The sequence below is a fragment of the Meles meles genome, chromosome 9 (assembly GCF_922984935.1).
Source record: "Meles meles chromosome 9, mMelMel3.1 paternal haplotype, whole genome shotgun sequence".
Taxonomy (NCBI): Eukaryota; Metazoa; Chordata; class Mammalia; order Carnivora; family Mustelidae; genus Meles; species Meles meles.
In genome coordinates this window covers 44082819-44094148 of record NC_060074.1, presented here as the reverse complement: position 1 = coordinate 44094148, position 11330 = coordinate 44082819, and the positions used below count along the sequence as shown (strand labels likewise).

The 11330-nt window shown below is 47.9% G+C and overlaps 1 non-coding gene across 1 annotated transcript; it reads right to left on the bottom strand.

The window, feature by feature from the left end:
• Nucleotides 1-453: 453 nt before the first annotated feature.
• Nucleotides 454-560, bottom strand: LOC123951228. The gene has a single exon (XR_006820378.1). It is a non-coding gene; the product is annotated as a U6 spliceosomal RNA (small nuclear RNA).
• Between the last annotated feature and the right edge of the window lie 10770 nt (nt 561-11330).

Here is an 11330-nt window from a genome sequence, read left to right as displayed (position 1 = left end):
CCCTCACTTTAAATCTGGAGGTGTCTTTGGGTCTAAAATGAGTTTCTTGCTGATAGCATGTCGATGGGTCTTGGTTTTTTATCCATTCTGATACCCTGTGTCTTTTGATTGGGGGCATTTAGCCCATTTCTATTCAGGGTAACTATTGAAAGATATGAATTTAGTGCCATTGTATTGCCTGTAAGGTGACTGTTACTGTATATTGTCTCTGTTACTTTCTGATCTATGTTTTTGCTTAAAGGACCCCTTTAAGAAAAAGACCCCTATGTCTTTGCTTAAAAGACCTCTTTCAATATTTCCTGTAGAGCTGGTTTGGTGTTTGCAAATTCTTTTAATTTTTGTTTTTCCTAGAAGCTTTTTATCTCTCCTTCTATTTTCAATGACAGCCTACCTGGATATTGTATTCTTGGCTGCATGTTTTTTCTCGTTTAGGGCTCTGAATATATCGTGCCAAAAAAATAGGAACGCTTCACGAATTTATGTGTCATCTTTGTGTAGGGGCCATGCTAATCTTCTCTGTACTATTCCAATTTTAGTATACGAGCTGCTGAAGTGAGCCCCTGCCCTCCTCTTCTGGCCACGCGGGGCAGCCTTCCCAAATAACAGCCCACCCTGAATACAGACTGGCCATAGAGGCATTGTTCCACGTCCTCTATTCATTTAATCCTCATATAACCCTTCAAGGAAAGCAGTTCCTTAAGAAGAATCCTGGGGCCAGCTGGGGTTTTGTGTGTTTACATGTTTTTACCTCATTACTTAAATGATTACATTAGCTATTCTGAAACCTGGAATTCAGTGTTTAGAGCTAGAAGGAACAAATGAACAGGAGTGGGTTTATTCTCTGTGTAGCTGTTAAGAGGTAGAACAGAGTCATATAATGATTCTATTTTCTGTGATGCTTTTCTAATTTAGGAAGATGAGTCCAAACAACTACTCCATCTGGCTCAACTCCGGAAGGGACCCAAAAAACAATTCCACAATTGTGTTTCAGTTACCCTCAATACGGTGTTTTCAAGCCAGTCTGAGGGAGAGAGAGGGAGCTGGAGGGTAGAGACAGAGGCAGACTAATCAAACAATCAGAATTCTAAGGAAGTCACGGCTGGAATCCTGATCCCCCTGTCCCCGCCCTGTAGTTTCTTCCCACCTCGCCTGCACCTTTGTAGATGGCCCAGGAGCCCAGGATGGCCATGCAGGTGTGATGGACATGCAGGGGCAGAGGGAGGGGTCCAGCTCCTTGGGACTCCACACAGGGAAGCCCACACCAGTACCTGCAGACACACTCACCCTCACTCCCATATGCACTGTCTTGTTGTGATTTATAATAAATATATATCTTGGTCTTCCTAGCAGGTTCCTGGTTCACAGCTCCCCAAACCCTTGGAATTTCCTGAGCAATGAATGCAATGGGAACACATTTTGTTATAACATTTGGTCTCATGTCCCCAGTTCCTGAAATCCATTCAGAGCTGTAAGGTGAATGGGTGTCTCATTATTCATAATAAGCCCCTTTCCACAAGGAATGAATTTATTTTAATGAGGTGACTTTTGGAAATCTCCTGACTCTTGTGGAGAATGGTTGTCAAGGGAACTAACCAGGGATAGAGAGCTGGAACTTTCTGTCCCACCCCCTGATTTCCCAGGAGGGCGGAGGATCTGGAGGTTCAATTAATGACCAAATGGCCAATGGTTTACTCAGTCAGGCATGTGTGATAAGGCTTTCATGAAATCCCAGCGGGTCAAGATGGGGAGAGTTTCCAGGTTGGTGAACAAGTATGGTGCCACTGACCACAAGCTGAGCCCCCAAATCCAGGGGGACATAAGTTCCTTTGTTCAGTGCCTCGCCTTGTGTATCTCTCCCTCTGGCTGTTGATCTGTATCCTTTAATATTCTTTATAATAAACTGACAATCTAGTGAATAATAAATGGGCTTCTTGACCCCTGTGAGCTGCTCTAGCAAATTCATCAAACCCAAGGAAAGGGTTGTGGGAACTGCTGATCTAGAGCTGGTAGGTCAGCAGCACAGATGACCGGTGACAGCCCAGGTGACCTGGACTTGAAATTGGTACCTGGCACAGATGGCCGTCTGTGGGACTGAGTCCTGTGCTCTGGGATCTGATGCTGTCTCTGAGTAGACAGTGTCACATTGAGTTGAATTATAAGATGCTCAGCTGGTGTCAGAGAACCCCATCCCCCATTAGAATCAGGTGACAGGTCAGTAGACCCACAAACAACTCTCACACACACACCTGTTGTCTCTGCTGAGAGCACACTCCCTTGTCCGTTCACAAGTGTTTGGCATCTCTCCAGATGTCTTCCCAGAAAGCCCTCAGCAGCTTCCCTCTACTTAGCGTAGCTTCTACGTTCATCTCAATAGTTCTTCTCACACTATTAGCTTTTTCAACTGTAGACTGAAATTTCCTTGAAGTCTGGAATTGTGTCTTGTCATTATATCCTGGGGGCCTCACAAGGGAGCCTTTCATCCAATGTTGTTGGGAAAACACATTACAGAACAAAACACACTAGGACAACACTTTGGGAGTTTTTAACACAAAAATATTTTGTTTTTATGTTCCATTCATTTTTGATCCCTCCCACCACAGGCAGAATATAGAGAGCAAAATATGACATGTGTCTGTCATGACCTAGAGCAAAGGTTTCAACTTGCCTATTTTGTCAAGCAGTAGCTCAGGGGTCTGTGCTCAATGATAGTGTCTCCCTACATTGCCCAGCCCCTGGACCAGGTGGCCAGAAGGTCCATGCATCACTGCCAGGGTCATGTGAGAGTGACTTGTCTACGAGCTGTCCTTGCCATGGCCACACTCAGGTCAGTCCCACACATGGGACTCAGGTTCCAGAAGCCACAGACACAGTCTCCAGAGACCCCGTCAGACCCTCCCTTACCCAGTGACACGAGAAGCAAGAAACTTCAGTATTTTAAGCCCCTGAGACAGAAAATCTTAATCTGCTACCACAGACTTGCTTAGCTCAACTAATCATAGAATGCACGTTCTTCTAGAAAAGAATGTCTGTAAGGTCCTTTGAAAGTGTTATGGGCTGAATTGTGTCCCCCTCAAATCCCCATGTTGAAGCTATAGCACTCGCTACCTCAGAGTGTGCCGCTGTTTGGACATAGGGTCTTCAAAGTGATAACTGAGGTTAAATGAAACAGAAGTCTGGGTCCCTGATGCCAGGGGACTGGTGTCTTTTCTGAGGAGGAGGAGACACTGGGGACACACACATAGAGCACAGGGCCCATGAGCGTGCAGCAAGACGACTACAAATGGGAGAGGGCATGGAAGAAATCCATCCTGCCAGCTTGACTTCGCCCTTCCAGCCCCCGGAAGTGCCACAAACACGCTTCCATTGTGTCACCCCTCGAGTCAGTGGCACTTTGTGACGAAGGCTAAGCAGATAAATACAGTGACCTTGATGCTGTATGTGTTCATCTTCCATTTGCATGATAGGAGGTGAAATCTATGAATAAGCCCCACAAAATTTGGGGATAAATGACATAATATGTTCTCTTCTGTTAAAGTTTCTCAATAATCATGGAACATAAGGTAATAATATAAAAGTAAAAGAAACACAACTCTGTTCTCCCTTCCATGGAACTTTCAAATTTCTTAGCATCCCAGTCATAGATTTATGATGTAATTTCAGAAGCCCACATCTTGTTTTGAAAATGTACTTTCTGTGCCTGTATCTGCATGGGGGTGACCAGAATGCCGCCTGCACATCCCAGGGACACTGGCTAAGTGAGTGTTCTCATTTGCCTCACGGATCTTTTTTCGGAGCTGAGGTGAAATCAGATTTAAGTGAAGAGCTTGGTTTTGAATATGGGGATTGAGGTATTGGTTCACTTAAAGAATACAGGTGTGTAACATTCAGGAGCGAATATTTCAGCCAAGAAACAACGTATGAGGTTAGCAGGTCAGCTGGGTACACGCTGCTGTGCCCCTCCCATGTCCACAGCACATCGGGATACCTTGCTGGTTGGTCAGGATGCCTGTCCCCCACCAAGTCTGGGCATGGCTCATGACCCCACGGGAGAGCCAAGAAGCCCCATCAGTGAATGAGAGAGGGCCATAAGCTGAAGTCAAATCTGTTACAGGGGCTCTCAAACTGCCCACCTTTTAATTGTATGCTTGTCCTTTTGCTGTGGGTTGAACTGGATCCCCCCAAAACTTCTGTTCTAACCCCCAGGTACCTGTGAATGTGACCTTATTTGAAAATAGAGTCTCTGCAGATACAATCAAGTTGAGGTGAAGTTATCTTAGGGGCTCCTGGGTGGCTCAGTGGGTTAAGCAGTCTGGCTTCAGCTCAGGTCATGATCCCAGGGTCCTGAGATCGAGCCCCGCATTGGTCTCCGTGCTCAGCGGGGAGCCTTCTTCTTCTTCTCTCTCTGTCTGCTGCTCCTCCTGCTTGTGCTCTCTCTTGTTCTCTCTCTCTCATTATCTCTGTCAAAAAAATAAAAAATCTAAAAAAAAGAAAGAAAGAAAGAAAGAAAGAAAGAAAGAAAGAAAGAAAGAAAGAAAGAAAGATAAAGTTATCTTGGGTCAGGAGGGGCCCTAGTGACTAGTGTCTTGATGAGAAGAGAAAATTTGGACAGAGCCACAGAGGATCCATGCTCACAGAGAAGGTGGCCAAGGGACGATGGAGGCAAGCATGGCAGTGGTGACCCGTCTGTGGGCCAAGGATCACCAGAGATTGCCAGGGATCACCAGAGATCGCCAGGAACGGCCCAAAGCCGGGAGAGACAGCAGGGGAGGCTTCCCTGAGCCTTCAGGACATGGCTTTTCAACCTTGATTTCTGACTTCCAGCTTCCAGAACTGTAGGATAATAAATTTATTTTGTTTTTTATCACCCTCTTTGTGACCTGTTTGTGGTCATTTGTTACCACAACCACAGGAAACTAGACACTTCAGTTCTTGCCAATTCCTTCTTATAGTGTGGAAAAATTTAAAGCCAGGATGGTGATGGGCGTAGGTAAAAAAGAAGACACACACACGCTCACACTCTCTCACACACTCACACTCACTCTCTCACACTCACACACACTTGCTCTCACTCTCACCCCCACATACACTCATGCGTATATACTCACACACTCATACACACTCGGTAATAAATGAAGAACATAAGCCCGGGGTTGTGTCATACAACACGCTGTAAATACTCACTTTTTTTACCGACTAAAGGAGCATAGTACTGCACAGTTAATCTTCAGCGAAACGATTCTGACACAAATAACTTTCATTTGATATACTGCCTTCTATGCTGGAAAGAGAAATGTGTTTGTTTGCCCTTGGCCAACACCAGCTCTGAAAAAGTGCCTCTTAACTCCAGCTTCCCTGTCTGAGCCCCTGAAGACCTGCAGTGACACCTCAGGGGACCTTCTGGGGACGAGCACTGTGTTTGTCCTCCGGACACCCACCCTGCCTGTTCGAACGACAACATAAGTTGAGGTGATGAGCTGTCTCCTCGTGTTTAGCCTCTCACTCTCTGAGGGGCACTGGGATTCAAAGACAAGACTGGGAGGGTCAAGTCATAGGATCCCTGCACTGAAAGGAGATAAAATGCGATAAAATGGGGTCATTTGTCAGAAAGGAAAACAAAGTTTTTTTTTCTTAACTTCAAAACCCACATGTGGTGGCTAAGAAACCAGGGAAAGCAGACCTTGTGTTTTCCTTCCTGATTCATCGGCTTTAAGTTTCTCGTAAGTTGTAAGTTTCACGATGGGCCATGGGTCACCAGCCCAAACAGTTGAGACCATTCTGGAAAGAGAGGGGATTTGACGTGTCAGGACATGTGTTTCTGAAATCACTGTGGAAAATCGATGCCCTTCCAGTCATGAAATCCTTTGATTGCCTTGATGAGATCATTGTAATCTTCCGCAATGCTTCATGGTGTAATTACCAAATTGTGCAAATTAATGCTATTTTTAGTTGTTTTTTTTTTCTGTAGAGACTTTAACACCAGTGCATTCTTTTACCAGATTCATAAATCTTAAGCAATTTCAGCCTGAGTAGGCAAAAGTTGAAACAAAGATGCAAGGCAGTGTTGAAATATTTAGAAGCTTGCTCTGAACCATTCCAAATCCATTATTTTTAGAGTGAAGTTTTGAAAATACCACTTCATAATAATTCATAATCAGAAAAGTTCTTCACAACTGTGGGAACTAAAGACCATCTACTGAGTTGAAAATTATGGAACAAACACCAATCCCAGGGAGCATAGTTCTGGATACTAATCATTCTGTTATCGTCTCCCCGGCCTGGGCCCATCTAAACTACATATGTGCACCTGGCAGACCTGGTCTCTTGTCATCAGCCTCTTGGAGGAACAGCCCCAACCCCCACGCCATTACCCCCAACAAACTCTTCACCCCAAACTCCATCCCCAACACAACCTCCCAGACAACTGGCCAGCTTAGGACTTGTTGTCAAGTCCTTAGATGCAGCCATACTGAATCCTAAGGAATCTAAAGAAAACAAAGGGAGTCAAATTTGGCTGAACCTATAAGAACGGCAATTTCAGGAGGGGAAATGGGATTTGAGACCACCAAAAGGCATATATTTAGAGGACAGAAAATTGGATTGTATAAAATTGAAAGGGTACCAATTTTATTAGTTTATTTAATTATTAATTTATTAATCTTGATTTTTCAATTTTCCTTTCATGTCTCAGAGTCCACATATCTTTTATCCAAATTACCATAATTTTTTGATGAGACGAGGTGTGGAGGGGTGCTTAGAAAGTCATAGGTCCTTGGTGCTTTTTTTTAAAAGATATTATTTATTTATTTGAAACAGAGACAGAGAGCATGAGAAAGACAGAGAGAGAGCACCTGCACCAGTGGGGGGATGGGCAGAGGGAGAAGCAGACTCCCCGCTGAGCAGGTAGCAGAACACAGGGCTTGATTCCAGGACCCCGAGGTCACGTCCTGAGCCAAAGGCAGACGCTGAACCCAAGGAGCCACCCAGGTGTCCCTCAGGCCCTTGGTGCTTTGTGCACGGTGAATGACCAGTAAGGAGCCCTGGTCTGGGACAGCCTCTAGGTGTGTCTGTCAGGGAACTCTCCGACCTGTTCTCAAGGTCAGCATTGCTACCAGTGAGTGCAGAGTCCACCCGCGAACAACAAGGCCACAGCAATCCTGTGGGAGCAAACTCTCCTGTGAGCCCAACGCCCTTGGAGAAAGAGCTCTAGGAGCATCCTATAACAGGCAGAAACCCTTCAACTTCCAAATCGGGTGCTTCAGCCCCCAAATCTGGGCGTGCATCAGGGTAGGGTGTCTAGGAGTGCTTTGCACTGGCAAACTTGAAGCCAAGCTGCCCAGGGATGGCACCAAGAACATGGTGGCATAAACAAGCTGGCCCCTGGAGCAGGAGCAGAGCTGGGGCCAGCCAGGACAGAGAGCTGGTTTTCACAGAAGAAAACACCCACTGCTCTGAGGGGACCATCTCAAGCTTCGTGACTGGGTCCGAGGTGTTCTCTTCCCTTGCAGTTCCTGCCTCCATCCTTTGTCACCTGCTCTGGGCCCCAGGATGTGCACCTGCTGGACTCCCACGCATGAGCTCTGGTTGGGTTTGGCCAATGAGGAGCAGCTGGAGATCAGACAGAGAAAGGAGACGGGGAGGGATCAGGCATCATCCCCTTGGCTCCCTCCTTCTCCCCAGTGACGTCGCCACCCACAAACCATCCCTGTCCCTCAGCTGAGGGTCTCTGTCCCTCCCCAGACAGCTGAGTCTTCACCCTGACTGCTCAAAGCACCTTCCACTCTGAGAAGTCCAGGAGAGATGTGTGGACTGTGGCCACTTGGGGGGGGCATCTAACCAGCTCCGAGGGGCCCCTTTCACAGGCTCCACCTGCACTCCCTCCAGCCCCTGGTTACTTTCTGCCTCTCCTCCCCTCAGGCCAGTGAAGGAACCAAGTCGGCAGCTTCTAGCTCTGGTTACTCTGGGCTCCTTCTTGCAAACGACTCCCACTGGTACTCACCTTATGGAGAGAGTGCCTCTGTTTGCAGTGGGACTCTGACCCGCTCCCCTCCTCCACGTCCTCCTCGGCCTCCACTCTATTCCAATGACCCAGCTCAGACAATGGTACGTGTGCTGTTGCTCACGTCATCAGCAGGTTTGGGACACACTGCCTTGGAGGTGACATGCCAGTGTTGAATCAGAGGCTGGATAGAGAAGAGGCCTCCCAGAGGCATCCCAGGGGCTGGGCTTGACCCAATGGAAGACGGAGTCCCTGGAGAGCCCAAGAAATGAGAGAAAGGGAAAGGCTGGAGAGCAGGTGAGGGATGAGACAAAAGGGGAGAAGAGACAAAGATGCAGGGTCATGGAGGCAAATGGAGAAAAGTATTAATGTTTGTTCAAACTCCACTTGGATGAGCTGATGAACCCCCACCGTAAGCACACCATGAAGACATCACACAACCCTGGGCACAGCTGAAGCCCGGGGATCCCTGTAAATGCTTCCCCAGTGCTGGTTCCTACACCCCACACTCTGCTGACCCTTCCCCTTCACCCCATGCACCCCTGTCAGAGCCCCTTTCCCTCTCTTCCTCTTCATACTCAGCTCCAATGTCCCAGATCCTAATAAGGGGTCCTCACGGATTCCCAGGCCCATGCTGGGGCACACCAGACCCTGGTGCCTTGCAGCAGCCTCTCCTTGACCCCCGGCCTCCCTCCCCAGGCCACCCAGGCTGCAGAGGGAATGAGCGAGATCTCTTCTGCAGTGAAAAATGAAGCCCAGGCAGGCACTTTCCCTATTGAGGTCTAAACCAAATTAATTTGGGGAATGGCATTTGCGGTTTAATCCTAATGACTGTACATGAGTGGTTACGTCCTATTTTCTGATGAAATATTCCACCGTCTCTCCCACAAAAATGGCGAAATGAATGAGCACAGAAGTGATGGATGTGGAGAAGCCAACTGTAAACAGAAGTAAATGCGTTTTCCCAGTCCAGACCCTCTTGTAATCTGAAGGACGCTGCTTAATATCCCCGTGCAGCCTCATTTGTAACACGAAGTGGTTGAAATGGATGATCTCATACTCCGTGACTTCATGAGTTTCTACGATTTCATAAGGCGAGAATGGGACAAAACAGCTGTGCACAGAAGGAAGGTCCTTTTGGTCTGACCACTTCTTGCTGGCCTCTGTGAGAGAGGGAAGGAGTCAGAGGCAAGACCCAAAGGTGGAGACTTTCGAGCAAGGACACGCCCTCATAGGGCCCGCATCCCCGTTCTTCTAAGGAGACTGAACACTGACAACATAGGGCTCACCAGCATCCCATGACCAGAATTCCTTTCGACGTACCCACCTGCCCAGGGAGGGCCATGGCCTGACCTACTCACGCTGCTCGTGATCGCTGGCTTGGTTTGCCTTGGTTTTAATTTTGATTGAATTTTCATTATACAAGCAGAGCAAAGGCATTTGTGGAAATTTTCAATAAACAAACAAAAAGTAAAAAAAAGGAAAGGAAATCACGTAAAAGGTCTGGCACCCAAAGCTAACTGTTGGCATTCTTCTACAGTTCCCACCAGCTTGTGTTAGGCATGTAATTTTTGCAGTCGCGATATCTCTGTGCGTAGGAGTCCACATCTCTGTTTTGTCCTATCCCGTGGGAACTGGATCATTTAGAGCAGACGATGAGGCAGATGTCTGTGCACACGGACAGGATCTGAGGGTTGCTCAGCACCATCGTCAGCCCACAAAGAAGATGTTGTACTGTAAGAACTTCTTTAAAAATTAGTAATAAGGGGTGCCTGGGTGGCTCAGTGGGTTAATGCCTCTGCCTTCGGCTCAGGTCATGATCCCAGGGTCTTGGGATCAAGACCCACATTGGGCTCTCTGCTCCGCGGGGTGCCTGCTTCCTCCTCTCTCTCTCTGCCTGCCTCCCTGCCTACTTGCTATCTCTGTCTGTCAAATAAATAAAATCTTAAAAAATTAGTAATAAAAGAAGAGAATCAGGAGACTAGAAAGGAGGAATGGGACAGAGTTATGTTTTTGTATCAAAGCACTTGGCTATATCTCGGTGTATCCTTTTCTAAAAAACTACAGAGCAGGGGAGTAGGAAATGCAAAAGCAAAGTAGAGTAAATGCTCTCACTGGAAGGAAGTCTCCACCCCTCCAGGCCATGGCTGCTGCTTTCTTTGCCCACGTCTCTCCCACCTGGTCTCACAGCCCCTGCTCCTGGCCTCCTGCCCGTGACCTGACCGAGCTCTCAGGCTCAGATGCAGAGAATGGTCATGGCTTCCAGGGGGTGGACGCTGGACGCTGCTTCTTGCTGTGCTGGTCCCTGAGCTGTGTCCACCTCTGGCCCCAGGACCTGCCCCAGCCCAGATGACAGATGTGAGCCATTGTGAACAATGGCGTTTCCACAGGACTCCATCTCGGGATTTGTCCACACACCTCGACACTCACGACACACAAAGGACAGGCCTTTGCCACGGCGCTCCGCAGGCCCCATGCCCCTCCGTCCCCAAGCCCCACGTGTGCCGCACCTACTTCCCCACCCCTCTGACTCATTTCTGGCTCTACCTCCTCTCCGCGCGTCTCATGGACAGCTCATTCCAATTGTACTCCCTTACATTGCAGACACGCAGCAGGATCTGTCATAACTTGAAGGTCGTGTTCATACCATAGAAAATGGAAAGAGCCAGCTAGCTGTTCTTGGGGAAGGCATCACCAAATGCCCTTGACACGTTTGATGCCGTGCCATCGTCCAATCAGATGTCTCCAAAGCCACCGATTTCGTTACATGTTTCCCTCACCTTCTGGCATGTGCCTGAGAAAGAAAAATCAGATGATTTCATCAGAGAGAACTGATTCATTTTGTGGTTTTGGCACAATTTCCCAGACTCCGTGTATTCAAACTCTCCTTAGGAAAAAACCACCTGGGTGTCAATTTGAGTCTGCCTCGGATGCCCCTCGCACGTGCCTCTGACAAGTGCTAACAAGGCCACCTTTTGTCTGCGATGGAGCCTCAAGTCCTGGAGTGCGGGGGGTATTCTGGGGAGGCAATCACCCTCCCCGTTAAAGCACCCTTCCTGGGGACCCCAGCCTTGGGGGAGACAATTCCACAGTGAGGACCAGGAGGGCTCTTCACTCCTGGAGACAAAGCAGGTGAACAGTAAAGCATCACCAGGCTCCAGAGAGATGAGGGGAGTCCATCCAAGTACAGATGGGATGGATGGCTCTGTCAGAAAGATGCTGTCAGCACCTCAAGATCCTGGCAGGATAGAATCCAAGGAAAAGGGAAAAGGCAGAGAACCTAAAAGCTGCTTTTTGTGCCTTCGTTACCTGTGAACATGGAGACGAAAAGCCC